Below are 19686 nucleotides of genomic sequence, written 5' to 3' on the forward strand. Positions count from 1 at the left end.
TATGAAGTTGTATTGAGGATGGTCCATTGAGAAAAAGTGCCAGGAAACTAATAGGGGCTGAAGACTGATAAGTCCCCTGGACCTGATATATTGCATAATCAGATGTTAAAGAAAGTAGCTACAATGAAAATAAATACACTGTTAATTCTTAGAGTCAGGAAAAGTCTGAGAGAATTGGAAAATTGGCAATGTAATACCTTTATTCAAAAAGGGAAGTAAGCAAAAAAAAAGACTATTTTAGGCCATATAGCTTAACATCTGATGTTGGGAAAGTATTAGAATCTAATATAACAGAAGTAATAGCAGGGTATTTAGAAATAATACAATCGAGCAGAGTCAGCATGACATTGTGAAGGAGAAAACTGCTGAAAGAATATATTAGAATTCTTAGAGAAGGTTAAAAATCAGTATAGATGAAGGGAACCTCCGATGTTATACATTTGGATTTCCAAAGGGTGTTCAATAAGGTACAACATGTAAGGCTATGTAATAAGAGCCTGTGGCTAATTAATAGGAAATGGCAAGTTGAGATAAAGGACGCAATTTCAAAATGGCAACCTGTAACTCGTGGAGTGCTGGAGCCACAACCATTTGTAATATGTTAATGAATTTGATGAGGGAAATGAATATACTATTGTCAAGTTTGCAGGTGACATAATAAGTGGGAAGACAAGTGGTTATGATGACATCAAGAGTCTGCAGAGGGATACAAACACGTTAAATAAGTAGACAAAAACTTGGCAGGAGGAATATTAGATGCAAAAATGTGAGGTTATGCACTATGGCAAGAAGAACAATGAAGCTAAAAATTATTTAAGTGGAGAAAGGCTACAGAACACTGAGGCACAGTGGGATTTAGGGGTCATTGTGCATAAATTTCAAAAAGGTCACATTAAGTTCAGTAGGTAATACAGAATGCAAATGGAGAGTTGGCCTTTCTTTCACAAGAAAATGAGTATGAAAATAGGGAATATAAGCAAAATACTACAGATGCTGGAAATCTGAAATAAAAATGAAAAAAAATAAGGTGCTGGAGAAACTGATCAGATTTGGCAGCATTTGTAGACAGAGAAAAAAAACAGGGTTCATGTTTTAAGTCCTATATGACTTTGTGTCAGATTCTGAAGAAGAGTCATATTAGATTCAAAACATTAACTGTTTTTCTTTTAATGTAATTTATTATTTTGGATTTACAGTGTCTGCAATATGTTGATTTTATTCCCTACTTTTATACTTGTTTCCCTTGAATCTGGGCTCTCTGGGTCAGAGGTAGGGGACACTGCACCACAAGTCCCGCCAGAGTTGCCTCCTAAGTGATTAATTCCTTGCAAGAATGAAGCAAATACTGTGGTGGAATGGGGGCCATACATGCTTTTTCAATGTACTGTAAAACTGTGGATTGTTTCTCTGTTTGGTGTTCCAGCCTGTCAGCTTTTGCATTCCATCAATCATTTACATTTCCCTTTAAGCAAGCTGGGACATGTGTCTAGCATTTTTTATAGGCTTGAGGCCTGGTTTTGTTGACTGTAGGGCTGCTTAAAGGATTTCATGTGCAACGTTTTTCATTTTAGAAGATAGAAGACATTTCTCCATCATTCTGAACAAACCAGCCCTGGTGCTTGCTCACTGTATTCCAGGATGTCTACTGAAGGAGACTACTTTTGGATACTTTTGGGGGGGATGACCTACCAGGGGAAAGCCATAGTGACCATGTTTCTGGAACTGAGCCTGGCTCTGTGGCTCAAAAGGGAAGGGGGGAGAATAGAAAAGTGCTAGTGGTAGGAGACTCTATAGTTAGAGGAACGGACAGGAGATTCTGTAGTCATGAATGGGACTCCCAAAAGGTATGTTGTCTCCCAGCTGTCAGGGTCTGGGATGTTTCTGATCGAGTTGAGATTCTGAAGGGGGACGGTGAGCAGCCAGAAGTTGTGGTGTACGTTGGCACCAATGACATAGCCAGGAAAAGGGATGAGGATGTAAAATGTGATTTCAGGGAGTCAGGTTGGAAGCTGAAAAGCAAGATGAGCAGAGTAGTAATCTCAGGATTACTACCGGTGCCATGTGCTAGTTTGGTGAGGAACAGGGAGCGAGTGCAGCTAAGCACATGACTGCAGAGCTGGTGCAGGAGGGAGGGCTTCAGATACGTAAATCATTGGGGTACCTTCTAGGGAAAGTGAGACCTATGCAAGAAGAACGGGTTGCACTTAAACTGGAGAGGTACCAATGTCCTGGGTGGGAGATTTGCTAGAGCACTTCAGGAGGGTTTAAACCAGTTTGGCAGGGGGATGGGAACCAGAGCTGCCAATCAGCGGAGAGGGTGGTTGTTGAATGGGCAGAAATAGAATGCAGAGAGTCTGTCAGGAAGGATACACAGTTTATAGGGCAAAGGGATGGGTTAAAGTGTGTCTGTTTCAATACAAGGAGTGTCAGGAATAAGAGTGATGGGCTTAGAGCATGGATCAGTACTTGGAACTATGATGTTGTGATCATAACTGAGACATGGATTTCACAGGGGCAGGAATGGTTGCTGGATGTTCCAGGGTTTAGATCACTTTAAAAAACAGGGAGGGGGAAGTTAAAAGAGGAGGGGAGTAGTTTTGTTAATTAAAGAGTACATCACAGCAGCAGAAAAAAGAGGTTGTTGAGGAGGATTTGTCTACTGAGTCATTATGAGTGGAAGTCAGTAACTAGAAATGAGCAGTCACTGTATTGTACGTTTTCTATCACCACCCCCCCATACCAACGGAGAGATTTAGATTAGATAGATTACTTATAGTGTGGAAACAGGCCCTTCGGCCCAACAGGTTCACACCGCCCCGCCGAAGCACAACCCACCCATACCCTTTACCTAACACTACAGGCAATTTAGCATGGCCAATTCACCTGACCTGCACATCTTTGGACTGTGGGAGGAAACCGGAGCACCCAGAGGAAACCCACGCAGACACGGAGAGAATGTGCAAACTCCACACAGTCAGTCGCCTGAGGCGGGAATTGAACCCGGGTCTCTGGCGCTGTGAGGCAGCAGTGCTAACCACTGTGCCACCGTGCCGCCCACAAAGAACAGATTGGACATCAGATCTTGGAGAGGTGCAGGTGTAACAGAGTTGTTGTTATGGGTGACTTCAACTTCCCCAATATTGATTGGAACTTCCTTAGAGCACATGGTCTGGATGGAGCCGATTTTGTCAGGTGTGTCCTGGAGGGATTCCTGACGCAGTATGCAAGTAGGCTGCCTGGGGGGTAGGCTATATTGGATTTGGTGCTCAGCAACAGGCCAGGCCAGGTGTCAGATCTCTTGGTGAGAGAGCATTTCAGTGACAGTGACTACAACTTGCTCACCTTTACCATAGCCATGGAGAGGGATAGAAACAGGCAATATAGGAAGGTATTTAATTGTAGGAAGGGAAATTATCCTGCTATTTTACAGGAGCTGTGGAGTATAAATTGGGAACAATTTTTCTATAGGAAATGCACAACAGAAATGTGGAGGCTGTTTAAGAAGCACTTGTAGCCAGTGTTGGATAATTCTGTCCTACTGAGATAGGCAAGGAATGGCAAGGTGAAGGAGCCTTGGATGACAAGAGCAAAGGAGCTTCTCATCAAAAGGAAGAAGGAAGCTTATGCAAGGTTGAGGAAGCAAGGATCTGGCACAGCTTTAGAGGATTACAACTCAAAAATGGACTGAGGAGATCTAGGAGGAGGCATGTAAAAGCCATAGCAGGAAGAATTAGGGAAAACCCAAAGGCATTCAACACTTAGGTGAGGAATAAGAGAATGATCAGAGAGAGGATAGGGCTAATCAGGGATAGTGGAGGAAACTTGCGCTTGGAGTCTGAAGAGGTAGGGGAGGCCCTAAATGAGTTTATTGCTTTAGTATTCACTAGACAGAGGGATGTGAGAACATCGTGGACCAAGTTAATGGGCTTGAAAAAATTGATATTAAGGAAATGGATGTGCTAGAAATTCTGGAAAGCATCTAGATAGCTAAGTCCCCAGGGCCAGATCAAATATATCCAAGGTTACTACAGAAAGCGAGGAATGAGATTGTTGCGCCTCTGGCGATGAACTTTGCATCCTCCATCTCCACGGGATTGGTACCGGCTGATTGGAGGAAGACAAATGTTATTCCTCTGTTCAAGGAAGGGAATAGGTAAATCCATGGAATTATAGACCTAATCAGTCTTACATCTGTTGTAAGCAAGGTACTGGAAGGGATTCTGAGGGATAGGATTTATGACTATTTGGAAAAAACATAGTTTGATTAAATGTAGTCAACATGGCTTTGTGAGGGGCAGGTCATGCCTCACAAGCCTTATTGAGTTCTTTGAGGATGTGATGAGACAAGTTGGTGAAGGTTGAGCAATGGATGTGGTATTTATATGGATTTCAGTAAGGCACTTAATAAATTTCCCCATGGTAGGCTTATTTAGAAAGTTACGAGGTATGGGATACAGGGAAATCTGGCTGTCTGGATACAGAATTGGCTGACCAAAAGAATTCAGTGAGTGGTCATGGATGGAAAGTATTCCACCTGGAGGTTGGTGACCAATGGTGTCCTGCAACAATCTGTTCTTGGGCCTCTGCTCTTTTGCGGTTTTTATAAATGACTTGGATGAAGAAATAGAAGGGTGGGTTAGTAAGTTTGCTGATGACACAAAGGTCAGTGGTGTTGTAGATAGTATCAAGGGCTGTTGCAGGCTACAACAAGACATTGACAGGATGCAGACCTGGGTGGAGAAGTGGCAGATGGAGTTCAACTTGGATGAATGCAAACTGATTCATATTTGAAGATTGAATTTGAAAGCTGAATACAAGGTTAACGTCAGGATTCTTGGCAGTGTGGAGGAACAGCAGGATCTTGGGGTCTAAGTACACAGATCCCTTAAAGTTGCCACCCAAGTTGATAGGGTTGTTAAGAAGGTGTATGATATTTTGGCTTTCATTAACGGGGGATTGAGTTTAAGAGCTGCAAGGCTCTATAAAACCTTGGTTAGACTACACTTGGAATATTGTGTCCAGTTCTGTTCGCCTTATTATCGGAAGAATGTAGATACTTTAGAGAGGGTGCAGAGGAGATTTACCAGGATGCTGCCTGGATTGTAGGGCTTGTCTTATGAAGGGAGGTTGAGTGAGGTAGACTTTTTCACATTGGAGAGAAGAAGGAAGAGCGTTGACTTGATAGAAGTGTACAAGGTAATGAGAGGCACAGATAGAGTAGATAGAATAGACAGGCAGAGACTTTTCCACAGGGCAGAAATAGCTGTCACAAGGGGTCATCATTTTAAGGTGATTGGAGAAAGGTATAGGGGAGATGTCAGAGGTAGGTTCTTTACGCAGAGAGTGGTGGGTGTGTGGAATGCACTGTCAGAGATGGTAGTAGAGTCAGAGACATTAGGGGCATTTAAGCAAGTGCTGGACAAGCACGTGGACAGCAGTAAATTGAGGGGTGTGTAGGCTAGGTTGATCTTAGATTAAGATAAATGCTTGGCACAACATCGTGAGCTGGAGGGCCTGTACTGTGCGATACTGTACTATGTTCTATACTCGATGAAGTCTTAAAAATCCAGAGATGGAGTTGTTCCACTCATCATTTTTATCACTTGGAAAATCAAACTGCAGAGCAGTGTAACAAGGTCTAAGGCAATAGTAGGCTCCTTAAGTAGTTTGACATTGAGTTTAGGCTATGTTGGAAGTTAACTTACTATGATTTAGTTAGAAAATTTCAGGATAGGAATCTTTAAACTCGCTGTTGAAAAATACTCTTGGCTGCTTGTCTGGAGTTTTCATGGTCACATTGTTGCATCAATCATGGCCTGTACCTGACTGAAATCTGCCAGGGAGACAAAGCACACCCTTCATTGCCAGGGTGGCCTTATCAGTCTGGAAATCAATTTATTCCAATGGCTACTCTTCTGGTGGCTATCTAATGCTACGATGGACAATTCCTTTCAATATGAACACAGGTTCTGTTGCCACACCTTGAAATTACCAAACGGCAAAGAAGTTCATCACCACTGTCAATTTCATGGCTAATGGAAGGCCATGAACATGCCAGACCTGAGCTCCTCCTCCATTAAGACAGGCCTGACATCAGCAAACTGCTTTCATAGCAACATGTCTGCTTTGACATATTCCAAAATTGAGTCATTGGGAAAAGTGCACCTGAAATCAAGTCTCTCCTTCATTTCATAAGTCATCACAATGTGAAATATAAGCAAATTTATCTCTAGCATGGTTACTGTCTGAAATGAGAGCACTATGTAAAATAAAAGAAACTCATACCAGGTTTCAATATTAGACAAGGAAACAAAAATTAATTTATTATAACAAATCTATCCTCTAACATGGCAAAAACAAATGATTTATTTACTAATATATATGCTAAGGCAGTGATAAGGTTTTTCTCTCCCACCTTGCCATCCCATTTACACTGTGTAAAATCATCAATTTCACTGAGAATCTTCAGTTCTCCAATCCTCTTATTTTTTCGCCTCTAAATTGGAATGAGACTCTGATCGCTATATCCTTCAACATGTCAAGTGCAATCTTCTTTCTGATAATGGCCAAGGGATCTGCACTTAAAGTTTGGGTATCCCAAGCTGCTGCTGTTACCATTGTACAGGATTCCGTCTGTTGTATGTGGCGGGCGATGCAGGAATTCTTTCACTGCCCTGCGAATAATTTGATCAGGTTTGATATGTGTATTCTGCAATTCCTCGGCCAGGATCAGGTGGAAGTACAACCTGGGGATGACATGGGTCTTTAATATCTCATGGCTACTGCTTGCAGGTTATCTACCCATATTCAAAGCTTCTCCTCCCACTCCTCTTCTGTCACGCCTGCCCATAGATTGATTGGGCTCCCAGGTACTTTTCAGTATCACCTGGGGGGATGTACGCAATGGGTTCCTTCCTGAGTCTCCAATTCGCACAGTTGTTGTATATCATCTTGGATTTAAGGTGGGAGCCTTTTGTCTTGGTCACGTTGATATTCAAACATGTGCAGTTACCGACGTTTTGTAGAACCCTCATGTTCTGTCCCATCCCAGCATGTGAATTGCTCAGAAGGGCTTTTTGGTCTGTGAACGCCAAAACAGAACAGTTAACTCTTCTGTTCACCCAGGGCTAAGGGAACCCCTGGGTTAGCTTTCTTCAGGGAGCACATCAGTGAATCCAAAGCTATATTGAATAAGATTGGTGAGAGTCAGTTGCCCTGCTTGACTCCCCTCTCAATATTGATTAGGTTGCTCTTAGTTTTGGTCCCTTCAACTACTGAAGTACTTGTAAGATGTTTGATTAATGCTATGAACTTATCTAGTAGGTGCATTCTCTTTAATGATTTCAGAAGAGGTTTGTGCCCAACTGAGTTGAACGCCTTTGCCAGATCGGCAAAAACAACTGCGAGTTCCTTCCTGTTGTTCTTGGCTCCCTTCATGATCTTCTCAAGCACTACAACATTTTCATTGCAGCCCGGAGTTGCTGTCAAAAAATATTTCTGCCTTAGGTTAATTTCGACTGTCTCACTAGTCTTTCCATCATGATCTTCATAAATAGGCATAGAAGCATTGGACCAATCGTTATCGAATGCCAGTTGTCAATATCTTTCAGGTGTTCCTGATCCTTGCACTTAGGAATCAGGATGGTCCAACTCTTTTTCAACGACTCCGGTATCGTACTAGATTTCAGCCATCGTGAGAAAAATATTGACAATCTCATTTCATCCTCCTCGTGGACGTTCTCAATATCTGTCAGTCTCATGCCATCTGGTCCTGTGGTACTGTGTGCAAAGGTGGCCTTAATTGCATCACTGCCCTCCTTTTCCTCTATCTGCCTCTTCAGTAGCCTGATTTCCACAACGCCATTGTATAGTGTACATTTGTTAAGCTTAACCTTGTTATTTGGACTGGAGAGCTTACCACGAAAGCTCTGTTCCAGTTCATCTGTAGATATTGGATGAGAGTGCTGTTGGCGCTCCCATGATCTGTCTAGCTAATTGCAGTCTGTTTCTGATAGAGCATTTGTGTTGCTCTAAATACTGCCTTTCGCTGTGCCCGTGTCTTATTTGCTCCGGTGTTTACCGTTTCCTCTCCAAACGTTCTTTTATCTTTCTTGTCTCCATTCAGGCCACGCTTACCTCTGGAAGATTTCCCTTTGCTCATCAGTATTTCAGTGATACTTTCCATTTGTCCAGTCTCAGGGCTTGACTGTCAGGGTCATTCTTTGCTTTCAAGAGTTCCTTGGCTGGTGTAAGCTGGTCACCCATGCCCCTATGGGTAGGGATGAGTGCCATCAGTCTGGTGGTTCTTCCCAGCCACACTTTGGGTTTCTCTGGTCTACTGGACTCCCCTTCCAGTTCTCCTTCTGGGGGGTACTCTGTAGGAGTACCAGCAGTGATTGCTTGCACTTGTAGATGTCTGTGTTTATCTGAGATTTGTTTTGCAGATTTTGTTGTCAGGATGCCTGTAATCTTTATATTTATTTGCTTGCTTCCAGCAAATCACGTCTCCAACTTTCTGAGGAGTGCAACTTCTTCCTCAGACCATTTATAGGCTCTCCTCCCTGGCTTGGACTTTGCTATTGTTATTTGGTGACATTTCTCATGTAAGGCCGATGCCTATGTCCCTCGTGCTGACCAAGTCTTCTCTCTGTTGTGAACTGCTGTTCACATTTGCTGCATTGTAAGTTACCATTCAGAATGGGCTGTCCTGTCCTCTTACATTTGATATAATGGCAGTAGATAGAATGATACTCCACAGCCTTGTTGCAGCGAGAACAAGCCAATGGGGGAAAGGAGTGTATTGCAGAGCCTACAGAATAAACCGTCAATGGGATAATGGATAATCACTTCTCTCACTGATGATCTGACATAAGTAGGCTTGAATGTGACCTCGTCAATATAGGTGTTCGCCTCTCGTGTTTCATTTTCCTCGATTGTTTTGGCCTCTCTAACTGACATTGCCATTCCCTTCTGTATCTCCACTAGAAATATCTTGTTGTAGAAGATTTGTGCTCTATCTATATTCACTTCTCCAGGTGGATGGGGAATCCGCACTGGCTCTTCCACAATAGTCTTTAGTTCATCCTTGATCTGGTCTGCTGATCCTCTCGGTCCGGCACCTGGACTCGGCTCCCAGAAGGGCAGGTAATATTGTATATAGGGTCTCGAGATCTCCTCATCAGTTTGTGCAGAGGCACGTCTCTTCTCTAGCTCGACGATAGAGTTTGCACATCTGGGCATTGGTACTTATCACAACTCGCTACTCCTGACGAAGCTGCAGAGAGGTTGTTTTCAGGGACGCTTCTCATCCAGACTCTTTTGTTGCGAATGGAAGCTCCATCGCTTTTTTTTTGTGGCTGATACTGTCTCATGACAGATATCTGATCTATGCAGATCAATGGCCATTTCAGACTTTTTTCTCTGCCTTTTGGTTACTCAAAAAGAGCGTTCCAGTAGGGGCTGAGATGAGGCATGACCTTGATACTAAGGCTGCCAAAAGCATTTCAAAATGACCACAAAGGTGACTAGCCAGATTTGACCCTCCTGGGAGACCTATCCAAAAAGGTCATAGTTACTCCCTCCATGAAGGATGTCACAGGTACTGCCTTGCTCTCCACCAGCCAAGAGAAGTCCTGTTACTTGTTGGAAAGTTCTGGTGATGAAGCATTCTGCCAAATGACTTTGAAAGTCTGCTCAGGGAAGCACACGACAGGATCCACCCTCGCCTTTTCCTGCAGGGGTTCAAGGATGCTACATGCTAACCATTTCCTGATGGACTTGTGGTCAAAGGTGTTTCTCTTTGCAAATCTCTCCATAAAAGACACATGCTATGGAACAATCCGATTACGTGAAGTGTTCTGTGACAACTTCAGTACATAAAGATACTTGGAGTTTGCGTACTTAGAGTCTATGCACAGATTGATGCTGCCACACGCAGAGGTGGCCATCAGGATAAGGGTGCCATTGGGTATGTTCTTCCTCCCTTAACCAGAGGTTTGTTATTGGTGTTCTTGCAGACATGGTCTGTCTTAGACCTCCAGATGAAGTGAACATTGGCTCAGGTGACTGCCACAGTGCAGGATCTGGAATGGGCTAGGCCTGCGCCATGTACAACAACAGATGCTGCCAGACCTGCTGAGCTTTTCCAGCAACTTCTGTTTTTGTTTCTGATTTACAGAATCCACAGTTATTTCAGTTTTGTTTTAATCCATCATTATTGATTGGTACAAAAGTGCTGCCAGAGTCCATGTCCTGAAAGGAATATTCACTTCCAGCAGTGGCTGGGTGATGACTTTAAATGAAAAGAATTGTGACTTGTTTGTTTTATGTTACTCACTACCTGAAACGTTCATGGGCCATGTGGCAATTTTCGGGTTTATTTTCTAGAATGGCCCTTAGGCCCTTTGGCAGCTACTCTGGTAGGGATCAAATCTGCCACAGGTGTAAACCAAAATGCTGTGTCTTGAATGTGAGATAGAAAAGGGTTAAGTACTGGATTTCTTTGCTGCCTGCCTCTTTGTATCTGATTCTCTCCTGTCTTTTTTCAAATGCATTCAGATGTCAGCAATCAGGTGTGTGGCTGATGATGTCATGGGGGAAGTGAGACAGCGCTCACTCACCTTGTGGATCTGCTCCTTTCAAAAGTAAAAAAAAAGGTTGGCTGCTTGCCAGTGGAGAATGTGGACTTTGAATATTTGCAACTTAAGCTGGCGGGTGAAAACGTCTTGCAAAGAAAGGTCACCTTCTCACATAGGCTGACGTTTCTCGAATGACGACCGCCAAGGGGTATCTGCTTTGGGTTCACATTGAGGTAAATACCTTTTCAAAGCGCATTTTTAATTATGAGAGCTTGAACTTGTGAAGGCACTCGGTTTGCTCTAAGTCCGACTGAATACTGTGGTTAGGCTGATAGGGCTGCTGATAATTGGAGTTACAGGATAATTAGCTATTTACTTAAATTTGTTTTAATGCCACGGTTCAGTATTGCCGTAGATTCATTTCTTAGGTTCCTGTGTTCCTCTCAGAGCTTTGAAAGCATAAATACTTAGGTTGCAAATGGTGTGCTTAAGAATGTAACACAAGAAAGTAAATGTGTTCATTATTTTTCCCATCAATATTTATATCCTGCTGGCCTGAAAAGAGCTAATTCATGTTGGATATGGTTCTCCAGTTCCATGTCCAATTAGCAGGTAAATTAAGTTAGCATCTGTCATAGGGAAGATGTTAAAAACAAGTTTAATAGGTGTTATAGCAAAACACTTAGAAAAAGTCAAGATAAGCAAGCAGATACTGTACACTACCGTTTTGTGAAAGAAAATCCTGTTTATTGGATCATTTCATTATGTTTATTTAAAAATTTACAGGAGTTCTTTGAGAAACTAATATGTCCTGCAGATAAAGTGGAACTGGTGGATGTATTGTATGTGTATATTTAGAAGGCATTTGAGAAAGTGCCGTATGGAAGGTTATTCTTGAACGTGAAAGCTCATGGTCTGCATAACAGGAAATTGTAAACCTAAAAGGGTCATTTTTTTGATTCACAAGATATAGCAAATGGTGTGTCACAGGGATCAACATTGGATCAATGCTCTATTTTTACAAGTTATATAACTAACTTGGACAAAGTTAGAAGGACGAAGGTGATAATATTGCTAACATTGCTGATAACACAAAGCAGGAAACTAAGTTTAGGACTATAAAGCTATAACGATACATAGATTGGTTAAATGAATGGGCAACGATCTGGCAAATAGAGTATAACGTGTGTAAGTTCTCTAAAGACCCTATGACTTTAAACATGCAATTATCCAGATTGGCAGGAAGGGTAAAAATGAAGAGTATTACCTAAATGGTGAGAGATTGCAGAGCTCAGCTACGGAGGGATTTAGGTGTACTGGCGCATCATTTGCAAACTTTTATTATGCAGGTACCGCAAGTGACAAAGAATGCTAAAAGAATGCCAATGTTGTTGTGAAAGTGAATTAAATAAAAAAAAAGATTGTGCTTCAGTCATACATGATGTCAATGAGACCACATCTAAGGAGTCCTGTGTTGGTCTCCTTATTTAAGAAAGGGTATAAATGCACTAGAGGCATTTTAGAGAAATTTTATGAGACTAATCCTGGAATGGGAGGGAGGATTGAAGAAAGATGGAACAGGCCAGATTTATATCCATTGGAGTTTAAAGAGGTGAGAGGTAACTTAACTGAAATATATAGGATCCCGAGGGATTTTGACTGGGTGGATGTCAAATAGGTGTTTCCTTGTGGAAGAATCCAAAACTAGAGATTATAGTTTGAAAATTAAGGTGCCCCATTAAAGAAAGGGATGAGAAAAAATTATTTCTTCAGAGGGTGGTAAGCCTTGGGAACTCTCTTTGTCGCAAAACAGCAGTGGCAGATTCTTTGAATATTTTTCAAGCAAATGTTGAGAAATTCTTGATAAGCAAAGGTGAAAGGTTGTTGGACTGTAGCTGCTGAAGGGCAATCAGAAATGGACAACATATGCTATCTCTGTCACTGGGGCCAGCATCCCATAAACAAGTACTTTTAACATATCCACAGGGGTTGCAACCTTTAATAAGGTCATATGATTAGATATCTTATTTTAAAACATCAGGGACATGGGTGCATGAATGGGAGGAACTTGGAGGGATGTGGACCAGACTAGTTGGGCTGAAAGATCTGCTTCCACGTTGTATAACCCTAACTCTATATCTTACAGCAGTTGTCCCTGAAACTAACCAATGTTGTACCTGAGACTTGGAGGGTGCCAGATGAGGATTATTTGAGATAAACTTTATTTTGCATTCAATCTGTTGTGTTGCTGGTGTGAAAGTGTGAGAAATTGTTCTCCAACCAAAGTAAAGCCTGTGATTGTCTATCTTGAACTGTGTTTGTTTGCTAATGGCAATTAAAGTTCTATTGAGGCAAGTTTCACATAGACTTGTGGAGATCACTTGCTAGTACAGAAATTGTGTACTGGTTTAAAATAAAACTACTGTTGAAGCTTTGAATACTTGTAAGGACTGAATGGACAACGGACTGAATCTTACTTTTTTGGTAATTGTCAGATTGTGTCCAGTTTTTTTGAAGGTTTTTCAGTTCTAGGCCTAGCGAGATCTCTTGCTATATCTCACCAAACTCATCTTGTTAACTATCTACCCTGCCCTTAAGATGTACCTTTTGTCCATTTTACCACTTGCTGTTCTAAAAGCAACTCACCACTCAGCAGATAACTGCTGAAAGACTCTTCTCTAGCACATAATAATCTTTAAAAGGCTGCTATGCACCCAGCCAAGTGTTGGCAATCCAGCATAGATCATCACTGGCATCATCATGGCAGAACAGCTGTAAAGCCACGCTGTTCATGGCACATAGCATGGCTGACACTGCCTTGCACATACAATTCCACTCTCTCACCCACCCACTGTTTAATCATTGGGTCACATAGTCTACCTGTCCTTAACTACATCCTGTTTAACTATGCTCTCTAAGTGACAGCTGGTCTACTCTTAAAGCCCGCAGGATGCTCACAGCTTATCATCTTTTAATAGAGAAAGATCACAAAGAGCTGAAAATATGTTGCTGGAAAAGCACAGCAGGTCAGGCAGCATCCAGGGAACAGGAGAATCGACGTTTCGGGCATAAGCCCTTCTTCAGGAATGAGGAAAGTTTGTCCAGCAGGCTAAGATAAAAGGTAGGGAGGAGGGACTTGGGGGAGGGGTGTCGGAAATGTGATAGGTGGAAAGAGGTCAAGGTGAGGGTGATAGGTCAGACTGGGGTGGGGGCGGAGAGGTCAAGAAGAAGATTGCAGGTTAGGAAGGCGGTGCTGAATTCGATGGATTTGACTGAGACAAGGTGGGGGGAGGGGAAATGAGGAAACTGGTGAAATCCAAGTTCATCCCTTGTGGTTGGAGGTTCTCCTCAAAGATCACAAAGAGGCAAGCTTTCAAGTAATTCCAAACATGAGCCAATGGAAATGTACAGCAAAAGCAAGTAGAGGCTGCAATACACATTGTTACACCTCATTGGAAGAGCTTGCTGGAAATCAGACACTGGGACTCCTGGAGACATCATAAGAGTAAAACTGTGCAAAATTCCCAATTTACTGTCTTTTGGATTAAGTTGGCAGGAAGTACAGAGCATGTTTCTCTATTTAATAGGAATGAATATTTATTACAAATAAATAGATTCTAGCTACAGGTAGACACTTGTGAACTGCTGCCTGTAACTCTAGAGCTAAACTTTAAATTCCTTGTAAAAAGTCCCCTGCATACTTTTAAAGACAGATGGAAAAAAAATGGGTTTCATGAGCAGGTGGAAAAATTGGGAAGGCAGTTCAATGGTCCTTGTTCACTGAGATGATCCTTTTTGGTGTCAGGACTTGCAGCTCCTCAATCTTCCTTTTCCACTTACTTTCACTTGTTACCAGGAGGCACAGGAGTCCAACCACAACCACAGGTTCACAACTTATAAAGTGTCTGACTTATTAGTTAAAGGCCACAACAGACAACAACTATTGAGGGAGAATAAACTGACTTTCTTTAGGCTTGAGTTTTTTTTTCACTGTAGAGGAAGGACAGCTCCTTCCTTTTTGGAAATCTGCTGAGCAATCAGACATTCACACTCACAAGCTGCTCAGCTACCTGGGAACTACTCACATAGTTGCTGGAAAACAAAGCTTTTGTCATTGAAAACAGATCTTCATTCCACAGTCTAATCAGTTACTTATTGCAAGCTGAATCTCCATTCATACACATCCCTTGGCTCCATTTTGTCTGCAACTAGACATACAGCAGTGTAAACAACACATACAATGAGGTTCAGGCTACTTGGTTTTAAAAGGTACAAAAGTTCTTTCCACAGTCCATAGATTTTAATTGCTCCTTTTCCCACTTCAGTCCACAATCAAAAACAGACAATAAAAAATTATCATCTTTCCAGCCTCCACAATCCAAGCCAAATGCTGGTCATGATGACCAAATTCCACCTAAAATACAAAATATCAAAGGGACACAAAATTCATGTCAAACAGGGCTTTGATTTGTTGAGACATTGACATGGAAAATCCAAGCGAACAGTTATGATTCAAAATTAAAAACAGCATGACTTATTTTAAACTATCTGTTCATTCTGATGTGCTACAATTCATCTCTGGAGAAGTTGAGACTTGAAACAAGGTCTTCCAGCTCAAAGATAGGGACATCACCATAGTACCACAAGAACTTTGTCTTTTTCTATTTATTCATGGGATGTGGGCATCACTTGCTAGCAACCAGGTTGCTGTGGGTCTGGGATCACATGCAGGCTAGAGCAGATGGCAATATCCTTCCCTACAATACGTTATAGACCATAAGGACATAACATATAGGAGCAGAATTAGGCCCTTTGAGTCTATACCACCATTTGATCATGACTGATATGTTTCTCAACCCCATTTTTAAATTTATTTGTGGGATATGGGTGTTGCTGGCTGGCCAACATCTATTGCTCATCCCTAGTTATCCTTGAGAAGGTGGTGGTGAGCTACCTTCTTGAACTGCTGTAGTCTACCTGTGGGTTGACCTATAATGCCATTAGGGAGGGAATTCCAGGATTTTGACCTGTTTTCGTGCTTTCTCCCTGTAACTCTTGATCCCCTTTCTGATCATGAATATATCTTCCTCTGGCTTAAATACATTCAATGACTTAACTTCCACAGCCTTCGTACAGCAATTCCACATTAGTGGCCGAGTTTTTACAACAAGTAACAGTAATTACATGGTTACCACAGGATTAAATTTTAATTCCAGAGTTTTCACATAATTCAAACCTATGCCTCTAGAATAAGAGTTGAAACTTTATTGCTGGAACAGCACAGCAGGTCAGGCAGCATCCAGGGAACAGGAGATTCGACGTTTCGGGCACAGGCCCTTCTTCAGGAATGCCTGAAGGATTGTAGGGAAGGATATTGCCATCTGCTCTAGCCTGCATGTGATCCCAGACCCACAGCAACCTGGTTGCTAGCAAGTGATGCCCACATCCCATGAATAAATAGAAAAAGACAAAGTTCTTGTGGTACTATGGTGATGTCCCTATCTTTGAGCACGGGGAGAATGTGCAAACTCCACACAGTCAGTCGCCTGAGGCGGGAACTGAACCTGGGTCTCAGGCGCTGTGAGGTAGCAGTGCTAACCACTGTGCCACCGTGCCGCCCAAAACAGGTTTCTGGTTACTGGTTCAGTTACATTGCCATAACATAACCACAGTCACCTCATGGAGCAGCACCCTGCCCCCGACCCCAGCTTTTGGTGAATTAAAGAAAACACAATGTTCCAGCAATAAAGTTTCAACTTTGATCTCCAGCATCTGCAGACCTCACTTTCTCCTCTAGAATAAGAGCCCAGGTTTTTAGATTAGATTAGATTACATTACATTACAGTGTGGAAACAGGCCCTTCGGCCCAACAAGTCCACACCGACCCGCCGAAGCGCAACCCACCCATACCCCTACATTTACCCCTTCACCTAACACTATGGGCAATTTAGCATGTGGGAGGAAACCGGAGCACCCGGAGGAAACCCACGCAGACACGGGGAGAATGTGCAAACTCCACACAGTCAGTCGCCTGAGGCGGGAATTGAACCCGGGTCTCAGGCGCTGTGAGGTAGCAGTGCTAACCACTGTGCCACCGTGCCGCCCAAAACAGGTTTCTGGTTACTGGTTCAGTTACATTGCCTTAACATAACCACAGTCACCTCATGGAGCAGCACCCTGCCCCCGACCCCAGCTTTTGGTGAATTAAAGAAAACACAATGTTTGGACCTTTTGCCTGCCTTTTCAACCCTAATTGACAGAGTTTGCTTGAGGCAATTGCACCTTTTCAATTAAACACAAGTTTGGGGGACAATGTTCTCTGGTCCATCCCTTGCAGCACCTTTTGACCAATCGGAGTCAACTTGTCTTTTTTGAATTTAAACAGAAATATTGTTGAAATAATCCACAGAGGCTGATGTCTCACCACCAAGTCACCCTTTATTTACACATGAGTAATACTTGACACTGAAGAAGGGCTTATGCCCGAAACGTCGATTCTCCTGTTCCCTGGATGCTGCCTGACCTGCTGCGCTTTTCCAGCAACACATTTCCAGCTCTGATCTCCAGCATCTGCAGATCTCACTTTCTCCTAATACTTGACACTGGTCTGGCTTCCTCAGAGCCAGTTCTGAGTGAGCAGAGCCTCTGACACTCTTGTTTATATCTGTCAGTCAGGGCTCCCTGATTGGGCTGTTAAATTTCGTCCAATCAGGGAACTCATATTCTATGAGATTCACTTTTTGCTGACCTTGTGACAATCACTACAATTCTGAAACTGTGTTTCGGTGCATTCTCCATGGAAACGTTTTGACCAATCAGAACAAGGTGGTATTGCATTTGTCCGGATGGATGCATGATGAGCTTTGAGAGCATGTCTTTTTCTTCCAGAAACGCACAAGTAGAGGTCTTGTTTTCTAGACCTGCAGGTAGAAAGTTCTTTTTAGCCGTGTAAAAAAGTAAGTAAATATACACATTACAAGTAAATGTTTGTTAGAACAGACAATTTTACTTCATTTACCAGCTGATGCAGCAGATTGAAACATGGTGGCCTCTCAAGATCAAGGGATTTGTTCACATTTATACTGGAGATTAACTATAGCTTGAACATTTTTTATTTGCTTTTATGTTCAAAGACTAAAGTGTTCACACCTTGAACTCTCCCTATTTTGTTTTATCAATATTATGAACACCAACCTTCCATTTCTTTCAACACTCGGCCCTAACTTCAAATACAGACTAAGTTTTCAAGGCTTTGCTATGAGGACATTTTTCATCTTCATCACTTGGCAACAAATTTACAGAGTGAATTACCTACCAGTTGTAGAAACTGCTTGCTTATCATTTCACCTTGATACTCACTAGCTTTTTGTCCTTTTGGTCTGAATCTATTACCCCTCCCATGTTAAAGATTGAGTGCAGTTTGAAATAAACAACATATAAACTTTAATTTAAAACCAGTCCAGAGATAGCACATCAAGCTCAGATGAAGTTGTCACTGTTTCTGACACTTTGTAATGATCTGTAGAAAATAGTGACTTTGAGAAGGATGGAGAAACAACATCACCCTCTGAGTTTGAACCATCACCTTTACCTTTTAGACATGGATGATAATGTAGCCTTAGATAGATAGAATGCTGCTATACACAATGTTTCAAGTCAAAATAAAAATTAGTTCATTATCCTGATAATGAATGATAGATACTGACTTACCTCTGGCTCATTGCTTCAGATTCTGCTGGATCTGGTACACAATCAGTGGGTGTGGAAATAGAAGACAGAGATTGTCTCATTCCTTTTTGCTAATGTGCTTTACTTAGGCAAACATGGTTTAAAGTACCCAGATATGTTAATTGATCTTGAAGCAGCTTCCATGATATTATAAAATGCAACGGGGATAAGATATAGTTTCTTAATATTAAGACTCAAAGATCCATTTTTATTACAGAAAGTATGAAATACTTTATTTTCATTCTGCTCCTCCTTCTGCCATAGGCTGAATGTAGCAATGCCAGAACCCACATGACAAATAATTCCAGAAATATACAATTTTTCCTTTAAATTATTATTCTCTCTTCAATTGGTTGCACTGCCTTCAGCTCTCCAAGTGGAAGGTTTTCAAATCTGTACCTAAAAGTGAATTTTCATTAACCTCACATAAACACTGTCACATAACCATTTTCAAATTCTACTGGCTAGGGATCAGAAATGTCAACCTGATTGATTTTTTTTTCCCTCCCATGAGATGCTGTGGTTAGTTGTCACAGCTTGCATGAAATCGTCCAGTTCAGCACAGAACAGGGTTGAACCTACTTTCTCCTCATCTGTGTGGTTCAATGCAGCAACATCCCACTAGTGAATGGCTGTAGCCAACATTTAAAAATGTCTAACTTATAACCTAATAATCTATTAATAGGAAAAATGCTATATTTAATAGGAGTGTTTAAAAATGCATGCAAATCATTTTGCTCACAGATATGTGATTTTCTTTTTGACAGGGTGTTAGCTATTGGTTTCTGTCCAGATAAATAACCTTTACCTTAAAGCCTGGGGTGTGGCTTTCTCCTCTACTGGGCAAAGGAATGGCAAGTTTAAACCCAGGGAACTGGTAAAATGATTCACCCAGAATAAAGCAAAGTTAAATTACTGTTTACAGATTACTCATATATCAGCACTGTACAAAGTCAAGTACTTTGCAATGGTTGTTACTGATAAAGAACAATGAAACTTGAAATTGAGTAAATAAATATTTGAGTGTTGAAAATTCCAAGAAAAAGGACAGAAAAATGAGTTGATAGTTCAACCAGTGCAAGCACAGGTATGATATAGCAGTTGTTTTCAGATATCAGTATGATTCTTAAGAACAAGTTGTGCCTGAAAAAAGTCAACTCTATTATTAATGTCACAGACACATTTTTTTTTTCACATCATTTCCCTCGAACAAAATTGAATCTCTTATGAGCTGAAATCTAGTGAGCTGGAGTCATTAATTATCCCATTGACTTACGTGTTGAGTTTTCTTGGCATCTAGTTTCTATCCATTCTGTGGTACAATAGAAAACTGCCTATTAATGAGGCAAGATTTGCAGTTAAAGAAGATGATAGCAAACAA

General features: G+C 41.7%; 1 protein-coding gene across 1 annotated transcript in view; it reads left to right on the forward strand.

Annotated features, from left to right (window-relative positions):
- The first annotated feature begins 10726 nt into the window (after positions 1-10726).
- Positions 10727-19686, forward strand: part of stard8 (StAR related lipid transfer domain containing 8) — a 213928-nt gene continuing 204968 nt past the window's right edge. Inside the window, exon 1 of the mRNA XM_087992006.1 lies at positions 10727-10810. The gene's annotated coding sequence lies outside the window, so the exon portion shown is untranslated. The remainder of the gene's footprint in view (positions 10811-19686) is intronic.

The sequence above is a fragment of the Chiloscyllium plagiosum genome, unplaced genomic scaffold, assembly GCF_037043375.1.
Source record: "Chiloscyllium plagiosum isolate Xiang-an unplaced genomic scaffold, Cpla_swu_hap1 HiC_scaffold_11, whole genome shotgun sequence".
Taxonomy (NCBI): domain Eukaryota; kingdom Metazoa; phylum Chordata; class Chondrichthyes; order Orectolobiformes; family Hemiscylliidae; genus Chiloscyllium; species Chiloscyllium plagiosum.